General features: G+C 42.4%; 1 pseudogene; it reads left to right on the top strand.

The window, feature by feature from the left end:
• Positions 1 to 1,883: 1,883 nt before the first annotated feature.
• LOC109023792 (small ribosomal subunit protein eS1-like) overlaps positions 1,884 to 27,380 on the top strand; it is a 37,752-nt pseudogene continuing 12,255 nt past the window's right edge.

Below are 27,380 nucleotides of genomic sequence, written 5' to 3' on the forward strand. Positions count from 1 at the left end.
AGAGACCGGGTTTCACTGTGTGGTGAGGCTGGTCTCAAACTCCTGACCTCATTTTCTGCACACCTTGACCTCCCAAAGTGCTGGGATTACTACAAGCGTGAGCTACGAAGCCTGCCCAACTTGTGTTTTAAGACCACTCCATGTTCCACCAGCTCAGCTAACAGGAAAGGAGGAAGGAACATCAAAGAGGCAGCCTGCTTTCTAAAAGCTCTGGCTGGAGATTGGCAGGCCCTTGCTCGGCTTCCATTGGTGAAAGTGTGGTCACATGACCTCACCTGGCTTCCAGGGTGACTGAGGAATGCAGTCCCAGGCTGGACAGCCATGTTCCAGCTACGACTCTTGGAAGAGGAGAACAGATTGTGGTGTAGAGCTACCGCATAAGGAGTAAATGAGAGAATGCGGGTAAAGAGCTTAGAATAGTCCCTGAAATGAGGTAGTAATCAAATATCAGCTGTGTTGATATTATGCATTCTCTCATGCAGTAGGAATTAGAAAAGAAAGCTTTTTCTCAAACCAGGCCACACAATGACTCTTTCGAGGAAAAATGTACTGATCTCATGATCGTATTCTGCCAGCTTCCTTGGCAGCTCTGAACGCATTTCTTAGCTCCTTTTCTCTAAAAGTCTCCATTCTTCTGCCCCAAAGAGCTTCTAAAATAATCCCTAGAGTGACAATCTTGAAAGACAGGCCATGGAGCAAGTTCAGCCTCATCTGCTGAAATGCCCCCTTATGAGATGAGCAAGAAGAGAAGACAATTAAAAGATGATAAATGGGCATCAGATTTGCTCCATTTCCCAGCCTAGTTTTGGCCTCACTATGAATTCATGCAGACCAGTGTGGAGACCCTGGGAGTTTTTTTCCTGTTAACCATGGCACTGACTACCTCCCATCCTGCTGGCAGACTTGTGGGGAGGGGGTGTGTGGTGGGCACCTGGCAAAAGAGGAGATCTGAGATTGATTGATGGGAAGCCTTCCAATGCCATAAATAATGCAGCCCTGAGTCCCATTAGCCGTGGAAATTCGCAACAAGTAACTAATGAAGTCTTTAATTATGAAGTCTAGCTATTTAGTCTTCCAAGAAGGCACGGTTCCTAATAAATACTCTGGCAGAGGCCATAAGCAGGGGGTGGGCTGTGTTGTGTGGCTGGTCGAGTATATGAGAGACCACCCACAAGGCCGAGATGGCAGAGCAGCTGGAGTGTGGCTTGTTTGTGACCTCAGCAGATGGGCTGCCAAGGAAAAAAAGTTCCCGACTACCCTTTTCCCTGCCCCTTACCCCGCCCTCTGGACCGCCCAGACGCGTGTGAGGAATTGGGCCATGGCTATGGCCAGCCCACCTGCACGCAGCTCATCCACAAACATTACCTGGCTCCTTAACGACTTGTTTTGAGCATTTCCACCAGTTAATTAATTTGCAGGTTCACCTGTTAGCTGTGAATAGGATGTGATTTCTTCCATCCTGCTTGTTATGGCTTCCAGCTGTGACCATGTGTAAGCATTGCTTGCGGAAGAAAAAGTAGGAATGATTCTCTCCTCTACATAGATTATGAAAAAAAAAAATGGGGAAACCAGGAAGCACTTCTTATAAAAGTGCATTCAAGGTAGAGATGTCCGGTTTGGGGGGGCAAATGGATTCCCTAAGACTGTGTCCACAATACAACATAAAATGGAGGCAATTCTCCAGATCATTTGGGCTGAAATTATTTTACTGAAAGATCCAGAAAGTTGAAGCTGGGTTGCTTTTACATTTATTTTTTGTTTCTAGTCTGACTGGTCCAGAAAATTACCTCAATTTTCCACCTCACTTCACTTGTCCGGCCAACTTACGGGGAACTCAGTTAATTGCTTTGTTCCTGACAAGGTTCAAATCTCAAGTCCAAGAAATGTGGCTTCTAGAGGCAGCCGTGGTGTGCTTGGGCCATCCCAACACTGCCTTCCCAATGACTGGAGGGCATCAGCGCTACATTGGGGTAGGTGATGGAGAGAATGCCATGTCATCTAAAAACTAAGAGCCAGATAGACCCCACCGTAGACTTCCAAGGGAATTATCAAAAGAAGGGAAGCCTATATTAGAAACTTTCAAAGCTCCTTCGGGTGATATCCATGGAAACTAGAGGAAACAAAGGTAACAGGCCAGCCTTACTTCAGGCTGTGGAGGCGGCCCAGAGTGAGTCTGAGCTAATAATGCTTACTAAAGTTCCTGCACAATCTGTTGAGACACTTGCAAGCCTCGGAGCATTTTTTACTTTGGCCTGGAGCCTCTGAATCTACTTAGCTGATGATTAATTGCAGGAAAGGTCCTGGGAAACAGATCAGGAATAGAAAGTGGTTTATATCAGAGTGATCATTAAAATTTGATCAAAAGCTAGACTTGGCTAGTTACATTTTGAAGGCATTTTCTGAGCAAGTTCTAAAAAGCAGTTCCCAGCCTTCCCCACCATGAACTCTCATTGAATTTCCAGGTAATGTTTTCGGGCAGTGCTACAAAATGGGTCAGAAAGAAGTGGAACAAAGCAGCTGAGTGGGTTGGGATCTTTTCAGGTGGTGATGTGGAGAGCAGAGCAATAGAAAAGGTTTCAGGGATAAGGCAACTGGTGAAAACCTTCAGAAGCCTTCGCAGCAATGAGTATGACTGACTTCAATCTCTGTGTAGGAAAAAGTAGCATACAATCGATTTTGAACTTACATGTCACTTAGATCTTATAAATTAGTAAGTCTGAAGGTTGGGATTAATAATATTTTCCCATAGCTGCAGTGCTACAAATCCTTAGTTTTAGGTGTCGCCTTAGATGACAGTTCTTCCAGAAGCCTCCCATCCATCCACCCAGGCTGCACCAAAGACTACCTCTCCTGGTGCCCCCAGCACCATATCTACTCAGGGTAACTTTATTGTACAGTTGTGAGTGTCTTTTTATATCTGCATCCCCTACTAGACTATAAGTTCATTTTGAGAGAAGTTTTCAGCTCTAGCTCAGTGCTTAGTACTCAAAAATGTTTCATAAACATCTGCTGAATGAATGGAAAAATGAATAGTTGTTAAGTTTCCAGCTCTTCCAAAGAAATCTGTTTCAAAGGAGAAAAATAAAACCCTAACTCTGATTTTTTATAGATGATATCTGTTATTCTCTGCTACCATCCTGACACAAGAATATACCCTACGTGACAATTCCTGATAGTTACATGGCTTCACACTGCTTCTGTCAGAAAAGGAATTTTGGCTTCCAATCAGGAACTCAGGACACCAAAACCATATTCATTCTGCTTCGATGCCTTTAATAAAGACAGTTGCTTTCTGCCTCCCCACCTGCTGTGGCTGGGAAAGAGGATTCTTTTCCTTTCTTTTCTGCATATGCCCTTTCTACTTAGTATATAAAGAGGAGTATCTCCTAGGGGTTGCAGCAGAAAGGACTCGATACTCAAATTCATAAGCACAGTTCTTGTATCCCAGGGAACACCCATTAAGCAATGGATGTGTATCCTGGGAGCTGTCTGTCTGTCTCCCTGTCTCCCTCCCTCTCCCCCCCCATATTAAAAAGGAGGAAAATAAATAGACCATTTTGAACTTTTATATTTCTCTTGTAATAAAATCATTAAGAATGCTCAGCTCAGTCTGTTCTTGCTCTGCACTCTCACAGCCAAATAGAAGCAGCTATCTCCAGCCACTTTGAAAGCATCTACTACTTTTTATTTTTTTAACACTGTTTCCTTTGTGCATTCCTTAGCTTTGCTCTTGCCATCTTGCAATATACAAACACATCCCTTTCCATCTTGAGTTGCCATTTGATCAGGGAAGCTTTTGCCCTTAACTGTCTGGATTGTGGAGATTTTTAGCTACTTTATTGTTAGCTGATGTCCTTGGCAGCTGGAGTGAGGAGGTTTGAGGATAGCAAAAGTATAAGAAAGTAAATTGTGTAGGTAAGAGGTAAAGACTGATCTGCCTTGAAGGCAACATCTATCCCATTCACATTTTGTGAAAAATATTTACATAGTCAAATAATATAACTAGCGACTATTAATTTAACCAAAATGTGCTATAACTATCTGGGAGAATGAAGAATGGAAAGAAGGGACATACTGGGAGAAGGGGAAACATGGGAAGGTTTTAAGGAGTTAAATTTAGCTCTTCCATAGGAGAAAGTCAATACATAATGTCCAATGCTTTCAAAGCAAGAGATTACTGCATATTTTAATATGTAGCATTTTCATTCACTTCATGATTTCATTCACTTCATTCCAAAATATTTTCTAATTTCCATTTTGATTTCTTCTTTGATCCAGAGGACATTTAAAAGCATATTCTTAATTTCCATAGATAGGAAGGTTTTCTTTTCTTTTCTTTTCTTTTTTTTTTTTTTTTTTTTTTTTGAGATTGTGTCTCGCTCTGTTGCCCAGGCTGCAGTGCTGTGGCGCCATCTCCATTCACTGCAAGATCCGCCTCCTGGGTTCATGCCATTCTCCTGCCTCAGCCGCCCGAGTAGCTGGGACTACAGGCGCCCGCCACCAAGCCTGGCTAATTTTTTTTTGTATTTTTAGTAGAGACGGGGTTTCACAGTGTTAGCCAGGATGGTCTCGATCTCCTGACCTCGTGATCCACCCGCCTCAGCCTCCCAAAGTGCTGGGATTACAGGCGTGAGCCACCGCGCCTGGCTGATGTGAAGGTTTTCTAGGGTTTTTTGGTACTGATTTCTTTTCATCTGCAGTGTGCAATTCTTTTCATATGCTATATAACTTCAATCCTTGGAAATTTGTTGCAACTTGCTTTATGACACAGTATGTGATCAATTTTTCTATATATATGCTTTACAAATATATGCACTGTAGTTGTTGAATGCTCCATCTTATCTCTCAAGTTATTTGGCACTCGTTGCTAAAGTGTTCTGTGTTCTTACCAATTTTTATCTGCTTGTTCTCAGTTACAAAATGTGTTTTCAAAAAAACTCCCACTAGGCTGGGCACGGTGCTGTATCACTTGAGCTTAGGAGTTCAACACAAGCCTGGGCAACATGGGGAAACCCCATCTCTACAAAAAATACAGAAATCAGCCAGGTATGGGGGCATGTGCCTGTAGTCCTAGCTACTCGGGAAGCTGAGGTGGGAGGATGGCTTGAGCCTGGGAAGCGGAGGTTGCAGTGAGCTGAGATTGCACCACTGCACTCCAGCCAGGGCAACAGAGTAAGACCCTGTCTCAAAAAAAAAAAAAAAAAAAAGAAGAAGAAGAAAAAAGAAAAAACCTCCCACTAAATCTAAATTAATATTTTTGTCTATTTTCCTGTTTAGTTCTGTTAGTTTTTGCCTTATATTATTTTGAAGATTAGATTTTTAGGTGGATACAAATTTAGAATTGTGGTATCTTCCTAATAAGACGTATATTTTATCATTAAGTGTATGTTTTTGGAGATATGGTTTACTAGTAACTGATAGAAATAAGGCTATACCCACTTTGTTTTCACTGATATTTAAAATGTATTTTAAGTCCATCTCTTTACTTTAAAAAAGTATTATTATTTTACAAATAATATCTTGCTGGTCTTGAACTGGTGGCCTCAAGCGATCCCTCTGCTTCAGCCTTCCAAAGTGCTGGGATTACAAGTGTGACCCACCATGCCCAGCCCACCTTTTCACTTTTAACATGTCTATATTCACAGATAGAATTTTAATGAACATCAAATTGGTTTTTGGTACCAGTTTGAAGATATTTGGCTTTTCATTGCCTTATTGTATTACATGCAATTACTGCTATATTTGGGTTTGTAATCTTATTTTATAAAGTACCTTATTATTTCTCTGATTTAGTCTACATTCTTTTTTTCTCTCCTTTGTTTTTTTTTATTTAAAATTATTATTATTATTTAGAGACATGATCTTGATCTGTTGCCCCGGCTGAAGTGCAGTGGCATGATCATAGCTCACTGTAACCTCAAACTCCTGAGTTCGAAGAATTCTCCCACCTCAGCCTCCCAAGTAGCTGGAACTAAAGGTACGCACCACCATGCCTGGCTAATTTTTACTTTTTTTTTTTTTTTTTTGTAGAGACAGGGTCTTGCTATCTTGCCCATTCTTGTATTGAACTCCTGGGCTCAAGTGATCCTCCCACCTCACCTCCCAAAGTACGGGGATTACAAGTGTGAGCCACCATGCCCAGCCCTTTGTTGTCTTTTTAACTCTCGGATACCTTCAAGCAGGTATTTTTGTATTGTATCTCATTATTCTAGCTGCCCTCAGTGAGTGGATTGGTTTAAATTGTCTAGTCTATCATTACTAGAATCTCAGTTTTGGTTTTTTTTTTAATAACAGTATGGATTCTACTTAATTACAAGTCTTCATTACATCATTGTAGTTAAAATGTGTATCTCATTTCTGGGAAAATTTGTTCAGCTTTTATACCAATATTAGAGTATTAAAACTCATTTTCCTGGCAGCTGTGTTGGCTCACACCTGTAATCCCAGCACTTTGGGAAGCCGAGGTAGGAGGATTGCTTGAGCCCAGGAGTTTGAGACCAGCCTCAGCAACATAGTGAGACCCTGTCTGTACTTAAAAACAATTTTAAAAATCAGCCAGGTGTGATGGTGCACACCTGTAGTCCCAGCTACTTGGAGCCAGGGGTGGCTGAGGTGGGAGGATCGTTTGAGCCCGGGAGGTTGATGCTACAGTGAACCATGATCATGCCACTGTACTCCAGTCCGGGCGACAGAGAGAGACCCTGTCTCAAACAAACAAAAGAAAACTTGTTTTCCTATCTTAGAGTCTAGGAAGAAAACTGCCAAAATTATAGTCACACTTTGTAATTTTTTATTTAATTTGGATATATTCTTATAGAGTAAAAATATAAATGTAGAACCACATACATTTAGAATTGGCCTTTATTGTTTTAGGGGAAGTCTGAAAATGATTTTGCCCTTCAAAAACTCTTCAAATTCTTTTCTCTTCTATGTTTCTAAGATTTTTTTCCTTTGCCTTCCCATAAACTTTTTAGCTCCCTTCCTTCTGATCACTAGCTTATGCCAGAACCCCAGAGAATTTCCACTTAAAGAATCCAACATCCTGGTCCTAAGACAGCAATAAAAGTAGATTTTTAAATAAAAGTAAAACAGGCTACAGTATCTACAGTCTAAGATGAACAGAGTCCAATAAAATTGTTCTTGGATTAACATATGCTGGAACCTCTGGAACCTCCTGGGGGTGAATAATTGCTGAGTTCAGCATCTTGTCAAAACAGATTCAAGAGTGTTTTGTGCTTGATATCTTTTCCAATTAAACCATTCTACATGCTATGCTTCCTTATAATAGTACGATTAAAATTTGATGAAAGTGTATGAGATTTGCCCTTTAAAAAATCAAGCACGTTATTTATATAGATTGGAGGATTTGGACCTAATAAGTTGACCCAATATGATCTTGATACTCCCTTTCCTGAGACATGCTGATGATTCTTTCAAATAGATGATGGTTTCTTTCCATCACACTGGGTACCTCTACTTAGGTAAGCAAATGATTGACTGACTGTAACTTCCAGAATAAACTCTGCTTGGAATTATAGCAAAACTATCCCTGATAGAAATGTTAGCTGGCCACAGACACAGAGCAAATATTCCCAGTTGCAGTTGCTTGTTCATTTTATTCATAAAACAATATTTATTGAGTACTGGTCACTGGGAATAGAGCAGTGAAAAGTGAGACTTGGTCCTTGCCTCATGGGACTCATGTTCTAGTGAGAAGACATGATAAAAGTATATAATAAGTAAATAAGACAATTACAGGTTGTGCTGTGTTTATCAAGGAAATAAGCAGGATGATGTATTAGACAGTAACCAGGGAGGTCACTTTATATAAGAGGGGGAAGGGGGGTTCTAAAGAATTTAATCTTATCCTGAGGGATGAGACTAAGCCAGCCATATAAAGATCTAGGGGAAAGCAAGTCCAGGCAGAGGAAACAACCAGTGGAAAATGATTTGGCATAGGCCAGGACCACAAAAGAGACCACACTAGAGGACAGAACAGGAAAAAACAGAGAAGAGGCTGGAAAGGTGGGCAAATCATTCGGTTTTAAGGAACTTAGAGACTTCAGTAAAGGTTATATGTGAATCTAGTTGTAAATGAATATTTTCTCAACACGCGTGACTGGAGGGATCCAATAATCCTCCCTATAAGGCCAAGGGCAATTTGTCAGGATTGATCTCTCATAAACTGCATAGAGGTTTTGGCCTATAGAAAAAACACCAAGTCACCAAACCTGAAGTCAGAACACCTGGAGCGTGGGCCTCAGCTGTGTTCATTGTAAATGGGTCAGTGACACCTCCAGTGCGTTTCATGGGGCTCTTACCACATCTGGATGAAGGAATGCGAGTGAAAGCTTTTGTCAACATGGAGAACTACATGAATACAAAGGGTTATTCTTTTTTATTCTAGCACAATCTGTCTCCTGTAATGATCTTTTCAAAGACACTTTACGAGGCAACAGGCCCCCTTGGCATTGCACAGTGGGTAAAGCAGGAAAGGCTGTGCTCACCCATGTGGTTATGGAAGGACTAAGTGGGTTGCATGTGTGAAGGTGCCCCTCCTCCCAATAAACGTGGTCCAGTACCTTCTGTTCAGAATTTTCTCCTATGTCATCTCTAGTTCCCACTCCAAAACTTACCTATCCCTGTAGCCCATGTTTTCATGACACTTCTCTACAAGGTAAAGAAGGATGGATTTGTGGTGTGCCCACCAAGTTATATCTCCCAGGTAAAATGAAGTAATTTCCAGAAGGCCTAAGCGATAACTTTAATTTAGGGACTATATCAGGCATTGCAGAAGTCACCAGAAATATATATGTATAATTTCTGGATTTTTCTGTACTCCTCATATCACATCAAGTAGATTGCTGCTGATTTTGCCCACAGTGATACTGGCTCTCCCCAGAGTGTTAGACAAAAGCAACACACCAGACATTGTCTATGCATCTCTCTCCTCAACTGAGTCTCATCACTCATTTTCAGACAGATCTCACTGGTTTATCTGCTGCTCTGACATTCCCCACTCCTAATCCAACATTTTGAGCAGCTTTGCCCTTCCTTCCTCACTAAGAGCCCTATAGCCCAGGACGGTCCTGGATTCTACTTGTTTTTCTGGCATAATTATGAATAGCACAACACCCCCTCTGTATCTTTCAAATGCATGCAAGTATAGAGGATACATTATTGGGTAACCCCACCTGTAGCTGAATGAGTTTGAGCAAAGCTGGAAAGCAGGTGTAGGGGTGAAAAAAGGAAAAGCTTAAAAGTGGAGCTGCCAAGACAAAGCTAAGGAGGTGCCAGGTGTTGACCTTTCTCCAGCCTCATTCTTCTGCCTGCTGGGCTCGGGCCAGCAATAAGGTTGCTTCTCCAGAGAGGTGTCCGATGAGCACGTGAAGGCAGGAGAGTCATGGAAATCAGAGATGAAAAAGATGGGAAAGAAAATGAAGGGTGGTCTTAGGAAGGCATCAAAAGGTTGTGCAACCCCACGAGGATGTGGGGAAGACAGCATTTTGTTGCTTGTGTTTTACCTACATTCCTGAGGGGGTGGCAGAGTGCCAAACACTCCTATCTGGGCTCTATTCCCTTTGCTCTTTTTCACTCACTTGTTTCTGCCGAGGACCATAGAGGACTTACCCTCACTAGGAAGATTGCCAGTGTTAGACCTGCCTGACTGGGCAGGAGGCAGGAGACTGGAGTCTGGTCCCTTTTGTTACTTGGTGACCTTAAGAAAGTTACTTACAGAAGTTTTTCATTCACAAAGACAGGTGAACCAGATGGTCTCTAAGGCAATATTTCAAATTATTTGTGTATTGCTTAAAATAATTTGAAAAACTACTTCTTCCCTTTGCAGTTTACGTTATTTAAAATGTGTCTTCAGGCTGGGTGCAGTGGTTCACGCCTGTAATCCCAGCACTTTAGGAGGCCAAGGAGGGCACATTACTTGAACCCAGGTGTTGGAGACCAGCCTGGCCAACATGGCAAAACCCCATCTTTACTAAAAATACAAAAAATTAGCTGGGCATGGTGGTGCGGGCCTGTGGTCACAACTACTAAGGAGGCTGAGACATGAGAAATGCTTGAAGGTTGCAGTGAGCCAGGATGGCACCACTGCACTCCAGCCTGGGCAATAGAGTGAGACTCTGTCATAAATAAATAAATAAATAATGTCTCTTTAACAAAAGATACAACTTCCAATACATAATAAATACGAACATTTTAAAAACCTTCTTACATCATTCTTTAAAATGTATCCAAATACTATAGCCATTTTATAGCCACCATCATAATTTTAAAAATATATCAATAATTATTCTTTAACACCTGGAAATTTTACATGGTTACTCTTTCACTTTTAACTCATTTTATCCTATTTCACCAAAAGAATATTACCCCAATATAACATTCTGAATACTTGAAAGTCTTTTTGAAAAGTCACTCTATCCTTTCATGCAGCAAAAGTATATAAACAAATTGAAATTTAAAATATTTCCTGTGACTGGAAAGTTATAAGTAAGGGTAATAAAAAGTTTAGATGGAGTATAATTGTTTTGACCAACTGTAATCATTAAATATTAAAACTTTATTAGAAATGTATCTCAGTAAAATCAATAGGGTTGTTTGGGTCTTTAAACAAATTCAGTTATATATGAATGAGTATAATTTATTACATCAATTTTATTCCACTTTTCTGTCTTTAAAAAATGATGCTGTGGTGGTTTTTTTCTTGTTTGTTTTTGAGACAGGGTTGCCTCTGGAGTGCAGTGGCGTGATCTCAGCTCACTGCAACCTCTACTTTCCAGGCTCAAGTGATCCTTCCACCTAAGCCTCCCAAGTAGGTTCGACTACAGGCACACACAACCATGTCCAGCTAATTTTTTTGTATTTTTTTGTAGAGATGGGGTTTCACCATGTTGCCCAGGCTGGTCTCGAACTCCTTGGCTTAGGCCATCTGCCTGCCTTGGCCTCCCAAAGTGCTGGGATTATGGGCCTGAGTCACCATGCCTGGCTGTTTTTATGGCTGTTTTTAAAAATGTTAATGCAGAGGAACATTGTTCATATAAATAAGCAGAGGTCCATGAAAGGAGTTTTGTCAGAGTAATATCACTCATTTCTCTGAAGTCCTCAGTTATATATAAAAAATGATCTGTGTGATCTATCATCAAAAATAATTTTTGGGCCAGGCACGGTGGCTCACACCTGTAATCCTAGCACTTTGGGAGGCTGTGGCAGATGGACCCTGAGCTCAGGAGTTTGAGACCACCCTGGGCAACATGGTGAAACCCCGTCTCTACTAAAATACAAAAAATTAGCTGGGCGTGGTGGTGCGCGCCTGTAGTCTCAGCTACTTGGGAGGCTGAAGCACAAGAATCACTTGAGCCAGGGAGGTGGAGGTTGCAGTGAGCCAAAATCTTGCCACTGTAACTCCAGCTTGAGCTACAGAGTCCAACTCTGTCTCAAAAAAACCCAACAACAACAACAACAACAACAATAATAATAATAATTTATGGCCAAGCACAGTGGCTCATGCTTGTAATCCCAGCACTTTGGGAGGCCGAGGCAGGAGGATCACTTGAACTCAGGAGTTTGAGACCAGCCTGGGCAATGTGGTCAAGCCCCATCTCTACTAAAAAATACAAAAATTAGCTGGGCATGGCAGCTGAGGTGGGAAAATCACTTGAGCCTGGGAGGTTGAGGCTGCAGTGAGCCAATTGTGTTGCTGTACTCCAGCCTGGGTGACAGAGTGAAACATTGTCTCAAAATAATAATTTTAGTGTTCTTCCAGCTGATAATTCAATGGGTCCTCTTTTAATTTTATTGAAAACAAAAGCTTACAAACTACTTTTGCAAGAATCTGATCTGCAGAAAGATGTATTTCCCAATCTTTCACGTTGTTCACTTTCTCAAGATCAATGCCAACATTTTGAAATGTGCCATCCAAAATAGAAAGAGGCTATTCTTTGTATGATGAGATGAAAATAAATCTCCAAAGTAATCTTAAAGCAAAATAACAAACAAATGTTGAATTGTTTGAATTGTTTCTTTATTTGGCTTCCCCAAATTCTTCCTGGCCTGGAGCAATGCATCAGAATAAAATGCAGGACAGGTGAGAGGTACTCTTGTCTTCCGTCAAGTGAGAGAAGAAAGGCTGAGAGGGAAAAGGAGGAAGAACCAGCAAGGTGCTTTCCCAGACAAATGAGTTTTATAGACATTCTGCATCTAGAAGCCAATTCCTTTAACCTCCTAGCCCATGTGTATACACCCTGGGGAAAAATATTCCTGAATCCTCAGGACTGTATGTGAGACAGGAGAGTTCCCTGGCCCTCCTTGCAGGAAGTGTGACAGGGGTGTGGCTTTCTGTTCAGCCTCCATGAGCTCAAACCCCTTGCAGGAGGGGGAGCATGCAGACAGGCAGGTGCAGGAACCATGGTGAGCACTTTTGGGCTCTGGCCCCACAGCAGCATCTAGGGGTGGGTGTCTGTGACTCCTGAAGCGCAAGTGGGCACGTGTTATAATGCGCTCTTTTAACCTTGCTGTCCACAAATGGCTTAAGTGTTAGACAGCTCAGTGGACCCTCTTGGCACCCAGGTCTAGTCTGTTATCCAGGAAGAATCAGATAGCACACGGACTTGAAGAGTGAATGCGGGGATTTTACTGAGTGCTGGAGGTAGTTCTCAGTGGGATGGATGGGGAGCTAAAAGGGGGATGGAGTGGGAAGATGATCTTCCCCTGGAGTTTGGCTGTTCAGTGGCCAATCTGTTCTGTGATCATCACTAGCCAAACTCCTCTCAGCATTCAGATGCTCCTTCTCTTCTCTCTTTCTCTGCCATGTGTTCTGCTGTTTGTCTGCTCATCTCCCCAAGAGCCTGGGGTTCAGGGTTTATATGGGTACAAGATAGGGGCATGGCAGGCCAAAAGGCAACTTTTGGGGCATGAAAACAGGAATGCCTATTCTCATTTAGGGCTGTGGGTTTTCAGGCTTGAGGGTGGGGCTTTGCCAGGGAACTGCCCTCTTCCTATTATTTCCCTGTCTGCATGACATGTACCTCAGATTGACGATCCAGCCCTAATATCTAAAAGTCCAGTGTTAAGTAAAAGCGGAAACAATTGATAGAAATTTATGTTTTAAGTAAATCTGATTTATTTATTTCTGATTAGATAATATATTCACCTGGCATAAAATTAAGAGGTACTAAAAGCACACAGTGAAACTCTGCCCTCCCACTCTGATCTCTTAGTCTTCTGTTCTCTTCCCCAGGCAATGGATGTAAAAATTTCATTGTGTAACTGCTAAGATAATCTATGCATATTCATGCAATTATGGACAAATATTTTTTCTTTCTTCTGTTTTGCAATTGCGACTGTGCTATACACATTGCCTTGCACCTTACTTTTTTGTTGTTTTACATTAAAATTGGAGATTTATTTTTATATAAACATACAAAGAATAGCTTCATTCTCTTTTAGATGGCACAATAATCTGTTGAATGAAAATTTGCTAAAACGGGCCCATATTTAGGTTGTTTCCAATAATCTCTATTTAAATAGTGCTGTGATAAATAATACTGTACATGTCACTTTGCATTTGTGTGAGTATATTTGTTGAGAAAATTCTTTCTTTCTTTTTTAAAAAATTTTTTATAGAGATGGGGTTTCCCCATGCTGACCAGGCTGGTCTTGAACTCCTGACCTCAAGTGATCCAACTGCCTTGGCCTCCCAAAGTGCTGGGATTACAGGCATGAATCACCATACCCAGCCCAAGAAAATTCTAAAAGTGGAATGTCTGGGGAAAGGGCTTATGTATGTGTTATTTTGATTAGATGTTAATAAATCACTAATCTTCAAGGAGGATGTAGCACTTTACTCTACCAGCAGCAAGTTATATGGGTATGTGCATTAGTTACCTATTGCTGCCTAACAAATCACCCCAAAACTTAGTGACTTCAAACAACAATCATTATTTCTCATCTCTCACAGTTTCCAGATGCAGGGGCAGCTTGGCTGGGCTGTTCTGGTTTGGGGTCTCACAGGAGGTTGCTTTTCAGATGGGTAATTTTGAAGATTTCCTCACATATCTGGTACAGGACTTACACCTCTGGTGCACAAGCCAGAACTCTCAGTGATGGAATCACTGGGACCACTCAGGTATCTCTTTCTCTTTCTATTTCTTTGTGGTCTCTCCACATGGTTTCTTCAACTTGGTGACGTCAGGGTAGCCAAACATCTTACATGGGAGCCCAGGGCTCCAAAGAGTACGTGGGAGACAGAAAGAGTGCCAGGTGGAAGTTAGATCCTTTTTATGGTCTAGACTTTAGAAGCATGTCCAGGGCTAGGGGAAGGCAAGAAAGATGCCGGGGGCAAGTGATTGAAGGAGGCATCCTTATAAAAAGCCGTGTTTGGATGTCACATAGTATCCCTTCCACGATCCATCCAGTGGGGAGAGTTAACAAGCCCACCCAGGTGTAAGGAGAGGGGACACAAAGGGAGGGAACTCCATCTTGGTGGGAATAGTGTCAGTCCCATTGTTATAAAGAACAAATTGGATGTATGCTCAAGGTCTTTTCGCCTTTCCAATCTGATGAGTTAAACATGGCATTTTGTTTGTTTTTGAAAACAAACTTCTTTTTGAAATATAATTGAATTGTACTTTCAAATCATATTATACATATGAAAATCTATGAACGAGGTGAACATCTTTTCAGTGTTTGCTTCCTCTTTAGCAAATTGTCTCCATAGCCTTTGCCCATTTTTCTGTTGGTTTTTAGATCTTTCTCTGTAAGAAGAGTGTGTAGGTGGTTGTGTGTATGTGTGCGCAGAGAGAGAGAAAGAGAGAAAGGAAACTAGTCTTTTGTTTGTGATGTGAGCTATAAACATTTTTTCCCATTTATTATCTACCTTTTGACTTTGCTTATGATGGCTTTTCCATGCAAAAAAATTATTTTTGTGTAGTTAAATTTCTCTTTTCTTTTAGTCTTCTGGATTTTTGTCATGCTTGAAAAGGCCTCTCTCACTCTGAAATTATAAAATTTTCCCCATGTTTTCTTCCACTCTGTGTGTGCATGTGTGCACGCATGAACACATGCACGTATATATATGTGTTCGTTTTTTTACATCTTTACCTTTGCTGTATTCAGTATTAATTTTACTTTAAGATATGAGGTAGGGGTGCAAATATCCTTTTTCTTGATGGCTATCTAATTGATTTGAAATGTTGCCTTTATTATATAAATTACTGGAGTCAACGTTTGTAATTCCATTTCATTCATGTATGTGGGTCTTTACGTGATAGTGCTACAATACTGTAAGAATTGTAGCTGTGAGATGTATTGTCCGGTAGGGCGACTTCCCTTTATTCATTTTTATAATTTTGTTAACTATTCTTTCTACTTTTTTAATGAAAACCATTTATTAAGTTAATTGCATGGTGGTATTACTGGTCATGAAATGTGATTAGGATGAGCGAGCTCACCGGGTGTTTCAGATTTTTCTGAACATAAAAAAAGGGAAATGAAACAGCCAGGCATGAGCGCCTGTAATCCCAGCACTTTGGGAGGTGGAGGCGGGCGGATCATTTGAGGTCAGGAGTTCAAGACCAGCCTGGCCAACATGGTGAAACCCTGTGTCTACTAAAGATACAAAAAAAAAAAATTAGCCAGGTGTGGTGGTGCAAGCCTATAATCCCAGCTACTCAGGAGGCTGAGGCAGGAGAGTCATTTGAACCTGGGAGGTGGAGGTTGCAGTGAGCCGAGATAACACCATTGCACTCCAGCCTGGGTGACACGGCGAGACTCCATCTCAAAAAAAAAAAGAGAAATGAAAGATTCTCTGGTATCCTAAATAGAGAGAAGCCTGTCATTAGAAGGAAGAAGTTTCCATCTCAAATCTGCAGAATACTCTGGAGGCTTGATCTGAGCCATGATGATACTTGAAGAGAAATAACTTAAATTGGTGGAGATTAATGATGAAAAAAACCCCTAACTTTTAATATGGTTATCTTCCTATATTAATAATTTAGATTTAATGCCAAATCTCCCAAGATAATGGAACCTTTCTTTAATTATTAGAAATCACATATAACTTCCATTTGTTCATCTGTAGTACTATTTCTATACAATTTATGTTTCCCTAAAAGCATGGGAAAAGAGTATGAATGGGGTTCATTCATTAGAAGTTTTATTCACCAATATTGTGTTAGATTTTTCCCTATTTTTCAACAAACAAGTTATTTTGGTGAGTATCTCTTAGAGCCACATTCTTGTTACTTTTCCACTTATGTCTCAAGATTGTAAACACTCACATATCTATGTTCTGACTAATGCACAACAATATTAAAGCACAGGCCTTGGCTCCTGTTGAAACTTTCCTACTGAAGAGATCAAAGGCATGTTGCTATTGTTCCCTCCCATTCTCCTGGGATGCTAGGAGATCCTGCAGAGTCTCTCGAAGGACATGATTTTAAACTGCCTCGAATTTGCAGAGGTTTTGCTATTATTCATTAATAAAGGGTCTCAGGATTTCAGTATTTCTATCAAGTGGAAATCCAAAGCTCAACAGTTCAAGTAAAGCTTGAATAAAAGGCAAATGGAAACTGAAAATCTAAAGACCCCATAGTGGGTTGACTTAGATTCTCAAGAATATACGCCCAATACCTGTGAATATGACCTTATTTGGAAATAGGGTCTTTGCAGATATTACTAAGATAAGGTTCTCGAGATGAGATCATTCTGCATTTAGAGTGGGCTCTAAATCCAATGACTGGTGTCCTTATAAAATAAAGGAGTGGGAGATTTGACACTCAGAGACACACAGGAGGCAGAGATTGCAGTGGGTGTCAGCAACCCGAGGAACAGTAAAGCTGGCCAGGCAGGCAGCCTCCACAAGCCAGGGAAGAGGCTTGGAAGATGCTGTCCTTCGGAGCCTCCAGAAGGGACCCACCTTGCTGACACTGTGTGCACTTTAGACTTCTTGCTGTAGGAATACATTACTATTGCTTTAAGCCACCCAGTTTGCAGTAATTTGTTATGGAAGCCCCAGGAAGCTAATACAGGCCCTTTTACCCACCAAGGCTTTTGTCTTCAGAGTCCAGCAAAATTGTGAAGTAGAAGAAACACTTCTCCAGCATCTCCCCCTGCAGTCACCTCTATTCTCTCTCCCGTCTTACTGCCCACTCTGTCGCCCCTCAGCCAGATTTCTCCTTCCTGAATTTCCTCTCCTCCAAGTGCCAAAATGTCCTTCTCCTTCCTTCAAACTTCCCACTGTACCAGGATCTCCGCTGCCAATCAGCTTACAACAGCTTACAGACGTGTTCACAGCAGGGTGGAGACCAATCCTGTGGCAGGGGCTGGCCCTCTCAGGAACATTCTTATTTTCAGAACAGTTGGAAAGGAATTCTCTCTACTGGGGGAATCTCTGGAACTGGCATGTTGTCAGATGGATAACTTCAGGGACGCCTCTCTCAAGCCTCCCTGCCTCCTTCCCCTCACCTCCTCCTCAGGGACCCTAGTTTCTGTGGCTTTGTTAGAGAAAAAGTCCCCACCATCTGTACAGGCCCAGCACCCTATAGTGAGTGGGGCCCAGCTGGCCAAGGCAGATGGGCCTAGAGGTTAAGGCTGGTGGGGAGCTGTGGAGAAACTGCTTTGAAGGAAGAGAGATTTTCTAGGATGGCCGTATGTGGACAGGACTGGCTACATAATTGCAGGGCCAAGTGCACTGAAAATATAGGGCCAATTGTTCAAAATTCTTAAGAATTTCAAGATGGCAACAGCAGTAGGTATATACCCCAAAGAAAGGAAATCAGTGTATCAAAGAGATATCTGCACTCCTATGTTTACTGTAGTACCATTCACAATAGCCAAGGTTTGGAAGCAACCTAAGTGTCCATCAACAGATGAATGGATAAAGAAAATGTGGCACATATACACAATGGAGTACTATTCAGCCATAAAAAAGAATGAGATCCAGTCATTTGCAACAGCGTGGATGGAACTGGAAGTCATTATGTTAAGTGAAATAAGCCAGGCACACAAAGACAAACTTTGCATGCTCTCACTCATTTGTGGGGGCTAAAAACCAAAATAATTGAACTCATGGAGATAGAGAATAGAATGATGGTTACCAGAGGCTGAGGAGGGTAGTGGATAGGGGAGGGAAAGGGGGGAAGGTTAATGGTGCATAAATATAGTTAAATAGAATGAATAAGATCTAGTATTTCATAGCACAACAGGGTGACTATAGTCAACAATAATTTATAGTACATTTAAAAATAACTGAAAGAGTATAATTGGAATGTTCATAACATAAAGAAATGATAAATGCTTGAAGTGATGGATACCCCATTTACCCTGTTGTAATTATTATGCATTGTATGCCTGTATCAAAATATCTCACATACCCCATAAATATATATAACTACTATGTACCTATAAAAATTGAAAATTAAAGATGGCAACAGCAGAGGATTAAACCACAGGCAGGAGCATTCTAACCACGCAGCCTGTGCTGCCACGAAGGCTGCGTACCTAGAAGCCAGCCCTGAGTGGGGTCCCCAAAAGCTTTGAATCTGAACTGAGGGGTGTATTACCTGGGGGGTCAGTGGGGGTCCATTTGTGGACTCGAGCTCATTTCAGAAATCAGTGTGGCATAGCGAGAAGCTGCCACCATCAAAGTTGTGGGCTCAGCTTGGCAAGGGGGACCTCCAGGGAGGCCACGTACAATTTGTCTGGATGAGTTTGTGCAGGTAACCAAAACAAAAAAAATTTAAAACCCAGGAAAATGATCAGGTATTTAAAATGTTTCCACCAGTGGGGCTCCTGGTAGCTGGGAGAGCTCTTGTTTATGAACCATAAAGTCATCTTGTCTCTGCAGGCCCAGGAACTAACTTACTTTGCATGAGAGAAGGGATGAGGTAGTCGGGATGGGGAGTTTGGGATGAAGGGAAAGGTTAGAATGTTGATGCAAAGGGAGCTTTCAGAAGATGGAGGCAGGGGAGATGGAGGGTGGGGGTGGGGAGAGATATGTCTAGGGGGCTTTTCTTTTTCTTTTTCTTTTCTTTTTTTTTTTTTTTGAGACGGAGTCTTGCTCTGTCGCCAGGCTGGAGTGCAGTGGCACGATCTCCGCTCACTGCAACCTCCACCTCTCAGGTTCAAGCAACACTCCTGCCTCAGCCTCCTGAGTAGCTGGGACTACAGGCACACGCCACCACACCCAGCTAATTTTTGTACTTTTAGTAGTGACGGGGTTCCACCATGTTGGCCAGGATAGTCTTGATTTCTTGACCTTGCCATCCACCCGCTTCAGCCTCCCAAAGTGCTGAGATTACAGGCGTGTGCCATTCCGCCTGGCCTCTAGAGGGTTTTTCTAAGGGACGTTCTGTGTGATGTGAACAGGGAGGCCTGTGGACCTCCCTCCCCCACCCTCCCAGCCTGCCCTACCACCTCCTCCATCTCTGCCCTGGCACATTTTCCATTAATTTTTTTTTTTTTTTCAGAAATCTTTATGGAGTAAGCTTCCTTTGGGGGAACAAAGAAAAATATTTAGTCCATGGTGAGAGAAGAGAATTGTGGGGTGATGGGGTGAGGGTTAGTATATCATAACCTTGTTAAAATGGAGGTTACACCCCTGCAGAGCTCACTGGAATGAGGCAGGTAGTTTATGTAGCCTCAGAAAAATCACAAGACTTGCTTTATATTTTCATTTAGTCCCTTCACTTGGAAAAATCGTGAAGGGAAAAAGGAAGGCTGGTAGTCACAGCCTGGTTGGAGGTGACTTCAGTCACTGGGGACAGAAGAGGGTATATGAGACCGATGGCAGTTTAGTTCTGGGGGTGAGGTGGGAAGTTGGGGAGGTAGAATTAAAGCCACAGGCTCCTATCTGGCTGACAGCAGATAAGGCCCTGAGAGTACGCAGGCTAAAGCCATGCCACTTACGCTTCTCTTGCCTGTCTAGCTTTGGGCTTTTATCACAACCAGATTCAAAATTACTGCCCTATTCCATTCCCTCTGGATCCTGGATACTTTGATGATAGGCATAACTTTATTGCTAGACAATAAACACTCATATTAATGACATTTTACATTTAGAAAGTGCTATCTCTAGGTCACTGTAGTTGGTAGGTTGCGAGGGTGTATGGTTGTGGTCAAATTCACCTGTGGTTGAGTGGGCTGAGGCCAAACCGTGTGTCATGGCAGCTGGCAATATGGGGAAGGGAAACTGGGCATCTTTTGTTTACCGAGCACGCAGAAGTTTTTCTTTGTTCTAAGTACAGGTTCTGCAGATGAAATGCCTCAAGATACAATGTGTTCCCCTTAAAAGCCCAGAGAAAATGTCCACTGATACTGTCCAGTTTCTATAAACCACACTGGTACAAAAGAAAAGGGAGCACTGTGGCTGATGTTTGGCATTCTTGTGCAGGATGGGGAGAGGCATTTTCCATTACCTGGTTCACCAATGAGACATATCGCCACCCTTTCATACTCTTTCAGAGTGCAACCTTTGCTGGCCTCAGCTCAGGGGAGATTTCCAGGCAAAGTCCACTGCCCCATGACAAAGCAAAAAGCATTCACTTCTAGCTGGTGGTTTCAACTTCAGTCCTCAGGTGTACAATCAATTCAAGCATACCATCTTCTAAAGCAGTGGCTTGAAATCTACCCTATGTGACATAGTATCTGCTTATGGAACAGCTACTCATACTCATTAAAGCAGCCAAAAATATTAATATTATAAAGTCCTAAAATGCCATTTTGTAGAGGGTTTTTTTTTGAGATGGAGTCTCACTCTGTCACCCAGGTTAGAGTGCAGGGGCTCAATCTCGGCTCACTGCAACCTCCGCCTCCCAGGTTCAAGCAATTCTCCTGCCTCAGCCTCCCGAGTAGCTGGGATTACAGGAGCCCGCCACGACACTCAGCTAATTTTTTACATTTTTGGTAGAGACAGGGTTTCGCCACGTTGGCTAGGCTGCTCTCGAACTCCTGACCTCAAGTGATCCACCTGCCGCAGCCTCCCACAGTGCTGGGATTACAGGCGTGAGCCACCACACCTGGCCAAGTTTGTTTTTGTTTTTGTTTTCTTTTTTGAGATGGAGTCTTGCTCTGTCACCCAGGCTGGAGTGCAGTGGTGCGATCTTGGCTCATTGCAACCTCCACCTCCCGGGTTTGAGTGATTCTCCTGCCTCAGCCTCCTGAGTAGCTGGAACTACAGGTGTGCACCACCACACCTGGCTAATTTTTGTATTTTTAGTAGAGACGGGGTTTCACCGAGTTAGCCAGGATGGTCTCGATCTCCTAACCTCGTGATCTGCCCACCCCGGCCTCCCAAAGTGCTGGGATTACAAGCGTGAGCCACTGTGCCCAGCCTCCATCCTTTACCACTTATCTCCCCATTCCAGACCACCACTCCTCCCTCACCCCCCATCAAGAGAAAGTCTGCAGGAGGCCAGTGGTCTCATTCCATTGTTTAAAGGGCTGAGTGAAATCATCCACTGGGGATTCCATCCATCAAATCAAATGTTATGGATTTGGTTTGTTTGGTAGATGAAAAAGCCTAAATTGGCTGTCTCCCAGTTCATTCTACATACCACTGTGTGAAAGCTAAGACCAAGGGCCCTCCCAAGAAACAATAGAAAATGGATACTTCTGTGAAATAAGAAGCCAGCAGTTCTCAGCACTTCCCACCAGGCCCTGGTCAAAGTCCAGCATGTCTACTGGTCCATAGTCTCTAAAAGTGGAGAGCAAAGGAGCAGCCACTGCAGCCAGGTTGGTTCATTCATTCATTGCAACAAACATTTACTGAGTGCCTGCAATGTGCCAGGCCCCGTTCTGGGCCCCGTGGCTACAGCCATGATCAAGATTGTTGATGTGGAGGCAGAATGTTCAGGACACCATTGGCCAGGCACGGTAGCTCACATCTGTAATCCCAGCACTTTGGGAGGCCAAAGTGGGTGGATCACCTGAGGTCAGGAGTTCAAGACCAGCCTGGCCAACATGGTGAAACCCCATCTCTACTAAAAATACAAAAATCAGCTGAGCAAGGTGGCGCACACCTGTAGTCCTAGCTACTTGGGAGACTGAAGCAGGAGTATCACCTGAACCTGGGAGGCAGAGGTTGCAATGAGCCGAAATTGTACCATTGCACTGTAGCCTGGGTGACAGAGCAAGACTCCATCTCAAAAAAAAAGAAAAAAGAATGTTCAGGACACCCATAAATCATGCCATGTAGATACAGAGTCAACCCTGGAAATACATACGGTCACAGAACCTTCTGACAAGGACCCTGTCACTGACTATCTCTGCTTTCCATGCTCCATCCCACAACCATCCCCACAAGTGAATATTGCCAAGGGCAGTGAACTCTCTGCTTCTGAAGTAAGCTATTCTACTTTCCACCCAACCTAGTTTTGTCCCCTAGAGCTTCAAACAACCTCTGTGCCCCTTCTGCTCCATGATCACCCTTCCAGTATTAGAATGCAGCTGCCATGTTTCTGTTATCCTTCTTCACAAAGAATATTGGGGACCAGGGCATGGGAGGATGGTCCAGATTGAGTCCAAGCTAAAGTTCATAGCCAGGTGTGGTGGCTCATGCCTGTAATCCCAGCACTTTCGGAGGCCGAGGCAGACAGATCACCTGAGGTCAGGAGTTCGAGACCAGCCTGGCCAACATGGTGAAACCCTGTCTCTACTAAAAATACAAAAAATTAGCTGGGTGTGATGGCACGTGCCTATAATCCCGCTACTTGGGAGGCTGAGGCACAAGAATTGCTTGAACCTGGGAGATGGAGGCTGCAGTGAGCCAAGATCATGCCACTGCACTCCAGCCTGGGTGACAGAGCAAGACTCTGTCTTAAAATAAATAAATAAATAAATAAATAAATAAATAAATAATAAAGTTCAGAAATGCCTGGGCTTTTCTGGAAACTGCTGGGGCAGGCCCACCAGAAGTTTGAATGAGAGCCTGAGCATCCTGTAAGGAATGAACTTATCCAGAGAGAAGATGACAACTGGGGTGACCACCTTGACCCACGTACCAAGCCTTGATCATCAGAGAAAGGGACAAACCTGAGCAGAACTCAGGGCACAAAACAGATTTTAAAAATGCATGTATATGTGGGACAAAAGTGAAACAAAATGTTAATTCTTTTTCTGGGAGGTGAGGTTATGAGTAATTTTAATGTTTTCTTGTATTTTTAACATTTTCTACAATTAAAATATAAAACATAAATTGGCTGAAACTTTATTTTTTGAGACAGTGTCTCATTCTGTCGCCACAGGGTGGAGTGCTGTGGTATGACCATAGCTCACTGCAGCCTTGAGTTCTTGGGCTCAAGATTATTGGCGATCCTCCCACCTCGACCTCCCAAAGTGTTGGACTTATAGGCATGAGCCACTACACCTGGCCTAAAACTATTTTTCTTCTTATTATTATTTTTTTGAGATGGAGTGTTGCTCTTTTTGCCCATGCTGGAGTGCAATGGCGCGATCTCAGCTCACTGCAACCTCTGCCTCCCGGGTTCAAGTGATTCTCCTGCCTAAGCCTCCTGAGTAGCTGGAATTACAGGCATGTGCCACCATGCCCGGCTAATTTTGTATTTTTAGTAGGGATGGAGTTTCACCATGTTGGCCCGGCTGGTCTCAAACTCCTGACCTCAGGTGATCCACTTATCTTGGCCTCCCAAAGTGTTGGGATTTACAGGTGTGAGCCACTATGCCTGGCCTAAAACTTTACTTTTAAGAAACCATTTAGAAATTGATTTTCTACAGTGATTTACTTATCTGCTCTATTTTACTGAAGAACAAAGGTCCTTTAGTTTACATAATAAACAACATTCAGAAAAATGCTGTTTGCAAATATGTGTTATGACACTGCTAACCATGTTGTTTCCTTGGAATTAGCCATTCCACCCCAACAAGTGTATGAAAAAAACAAAAACAAAACAAAACAAAACACCTGGTGCCTGGCCCACAAAGATACTTTAAAATGGCTTAATCATGTTCTTTAAATAAGCAAGCAGCAAATCCTTATTAGCATCTGTATGGTTTGAAAAAAATGAAAGTAACCACCAATAGAAATTCATTTCCACTAAAGGATTACAAAGGGTCTTGCAGAGAAGGCCTGAGACTAAGAGCATTAGGACAAAATTTCTGGAGAAGTTATACACTGCTTTTCAACACACAATCACATTCCATTAAAACTGCTTTGCAGATGTTTGAGAGATTTGCAGAACTGATAAAGACATCCACACATGTCAAAACTACCATCTAGAGAACTTAGGTTATAGTTATAGGACTTAGGGAAATAATAACTCTGAATTTTATTTTGTGACCAGTGATTATTTAATGCATAAAGTAAGATTTCTTATTCTTAAATATATATATTTTTTTGAGACAGAGTCTTGCTCTGTCACCAGGGCTGGAGTACAGTGGTGCAATCTCAGCTTACTGCAACCTCTGCCTCCTGGGTTCAAGTGACTCTCCTGCCTCAGCCTCCTGAGCAGCTGGAACTACAGGCATCTGCCACCACACCTGGCTAATTTTTGTATTTTTAGTAGAGACTGGGTTTCAGCATGTTGGCCAGGCTGGTCTTGAACTCCTGACCTCAGGTCATCCACCCACCTTGACCTCCCAAAGTGCCGGGATTACAGGCGTGAGCCACCGTGCCTGGCCTAGATTTCTGATTCTTAAAATAAGCATCTTAATGTTTTCAAAACTACAACTTCTGCTTTTCTAAAACCCTGTTGGCTGGGTGGTCATCAAAGTTTGTTTCTAATGTGATGGAGAACTTACAAACATACTGTTTTCTATCTCATTGCATGGTTTAAAGTTATGGGGTGAAAATGTTCACACTTAAACCTATTTTAAATCTGGCTCACTTGAGACATGTGTTTCCAGATGGGCCCTGGGATGGGATGGGGTCTCCTCGGAGACAGAAGGCACTGAAGAGTCCCACAAAACAGGGTTAGGAATATACCTGACTCACTGGCAGTGACAGCCTTTGGTCTGGAGAGTGCTTTTTGATACAAATGAAAGAAATATTTCAAAACCAAAGTAAGAAGGGGAGGATTGGAAGGATTTAACTTATTGCCCGGGATTTGTGATTTTATAATTTAGGTGTTTTTTTTTCTTCCCCAAACTCTAATTTAGTCTTCTATTTATTTTTATTTTTATTTTTTGAAACCGAGTTTTGCTCTTGTTGCCCAGGCTGGAGTGCAATGGCATGATCTTGGCTCACCGCAACCTCTGCCTCCCAGGTTCAAGTGATTCTCCTGCCTCAGCCTCCCGTGTAGCTGGAATTACAAGCATGAGCCACCATGCCAAGCTAATTTTGTATTTTTAGTATAGACAGGGTTTCTCCACGTTGTTCAGGCTGGTCTTGAACTCCTGATCTCAGATGATCCGCCCTCCTCGGCCTCCCAAAGTGCTGGGATTACAGGCGTGAGCCACCGCGCCCGGCCCTAATTTAGTCTTTTTGTTTTTTGTTTTTTGTTTTGAGAGATGGAGTCTAGCTATGTTGCCAGGCTGGAGTGCGGTGGCGCAATCTTGGCTCACTGCAACCTCTGCCTCCCAGGTTCAAGCGATACTCCTGCCTCAGCCTCCTGAGTAGCTGGGATTACAGGCATGCACCACTGTGCCCAGCTAATTTTTGTATTTTTAGTAGAGATGGGGTTTCACCATGTTGGCCAGGATGGTCTCGATCTCCTGACCTCGTGATCTGCCCAGCTCAGCCTCCCAAAGTGCTGGGATTACAGGCGTGAGCCACCGCACCCAGCCAATTTGGTCTTTTATGATGACTCTTTCACAGTTCTTGCAGAAACAACTGATTTCAAAGTGACACATTAACCAGGTGTGGTGGCTCATGCCTGTAATCTCAGCACTTGGGAAGCTGAGGTGGGGGGACTGTTTGAGCCTAGGAGTTTGAGACAAGCCTGGCAATGTAGGGAGACCCTGTTTCTACAAAAAACAAAGCCAAAAACTAGACATGCAAGGAGGCACTCGCCTGTATCTCAGCTATACAGGAGGCTGGGGCAGGAGGATCCTTTGAGCCCAGTAGATCAAAGCTGCAGTGAGCCATGTTCACGCCATTGCATTTCAGCTAGGGTGACAGAGCAAGACCCTGTCTCAAAAAAAAAAAAAAAAAAGTGACACATAGCAGTGATAGCAGTGACTCTCTTATTCCTAGAAGGAAGTATACACTGGGGATCCCTCTCACCTCTAGAAGGAAGATAACTTTAGGGAAAACAAAACTTGGAAAGATTGACTCTTTTGGCTTTATGATAAAATATTTGGGACCCTATGAAAGTAACTTTAAGTGGGAACCCATGTTACAGCCTAGCCTGTGACCTAATACTTAACACAAATATTCATCTAAAGTCAACACTCTACTTTTAGACACAATTTCTTCTGTGTGGTTTGGGGTGTTCTTACTAGCAGCATAGTTTACTGTTGAAAAACTCGGACCGTGGCACCAGATTAGCTGGGTTCAAATCTGAGCCTCACCGCTTACTAGTTGTGTATCTGGAGCAAGTTGCTCACCCTCTCTGTGCTGTGTTTTTCCACATCTGTAAAGAGGAAATGATAATCATAGCTACCTTATGCAATTAGTGTTGGGATTAAAACAGTTAATATACATAAACCATTGAGAATAGTCTTGAGTCAGGGTTGGGGGGGTGGGAAAGAAAAGAGAATATTGTTTATGGTAAATGCCTTATAAGAATTCTTCCCTGTGTTATTTTTTTGGAATTAGCCCTCTCTCTCTCCAAAATGTATGAACAAATGAAAGTAACCACTGTTGTTATTGTAGCTATTTTTATTGTGGTCTAAAAAAGTGAATATTCTTCCCAAGGTCTCTAATTTATTATCAGATAAAAAAATCTGGCATTAGAGAGAATGGAATTCCCTGTTTCAAAATCAGAAAGGTATTTTTTCTATATGGGCATTATTTTTTCTTTCTTTTGTGGTTAATTTTCAAATGTGACATATGTGACATTTTAAAGGGGGCATTGTATGATTTCTTTCATGGAAAGAGGCTGAAAATTTGCCAGCCTTTTTCAAGAAAATAAGGCAGTGAACCTAAATGAGATTTTTATGTAAATATTACATAGGAATAACAGCACTTCCTATGAAATTGTATCATCCTCCAGCTCTCCCCAGCGTCCTGTTTACCTTTGCCCTGCAGCTGTTTGCTGGGTGCCAGCCCTGGGAAATCACCTACTAACAATAACCCGGTTGGCTTCTGATCTGCAGGAAGATCATTCTCCCCTATGACAGATGAACACATTTTTCTTTTGTTATTTGTTTTTCTTTTCTTTCACTCACTTTTTCTGTCAAAACTTAGTTTCTTTCAATTCCTTCTAGAGTTTTCCTGTGATTCTTTCTTTTCACTTTTGTTCCCTTCTTAA

The sequence above is a fragment of the Gorilla gorilla genome, chromosome 19 (assembly GCF_029281585.2).
Source record: "Gorilla gorilla gorilla isolate KB3781 chromosome 19, NHGRI_mGorGor1-v2.1_pri, whole genome shotgun sequence".
Lineage (NCBI taxonomy): Eukaryota > Metazoa > Chordata > Mammalia > Primates > Hominidae > Gorilla > Gorilla gorilla.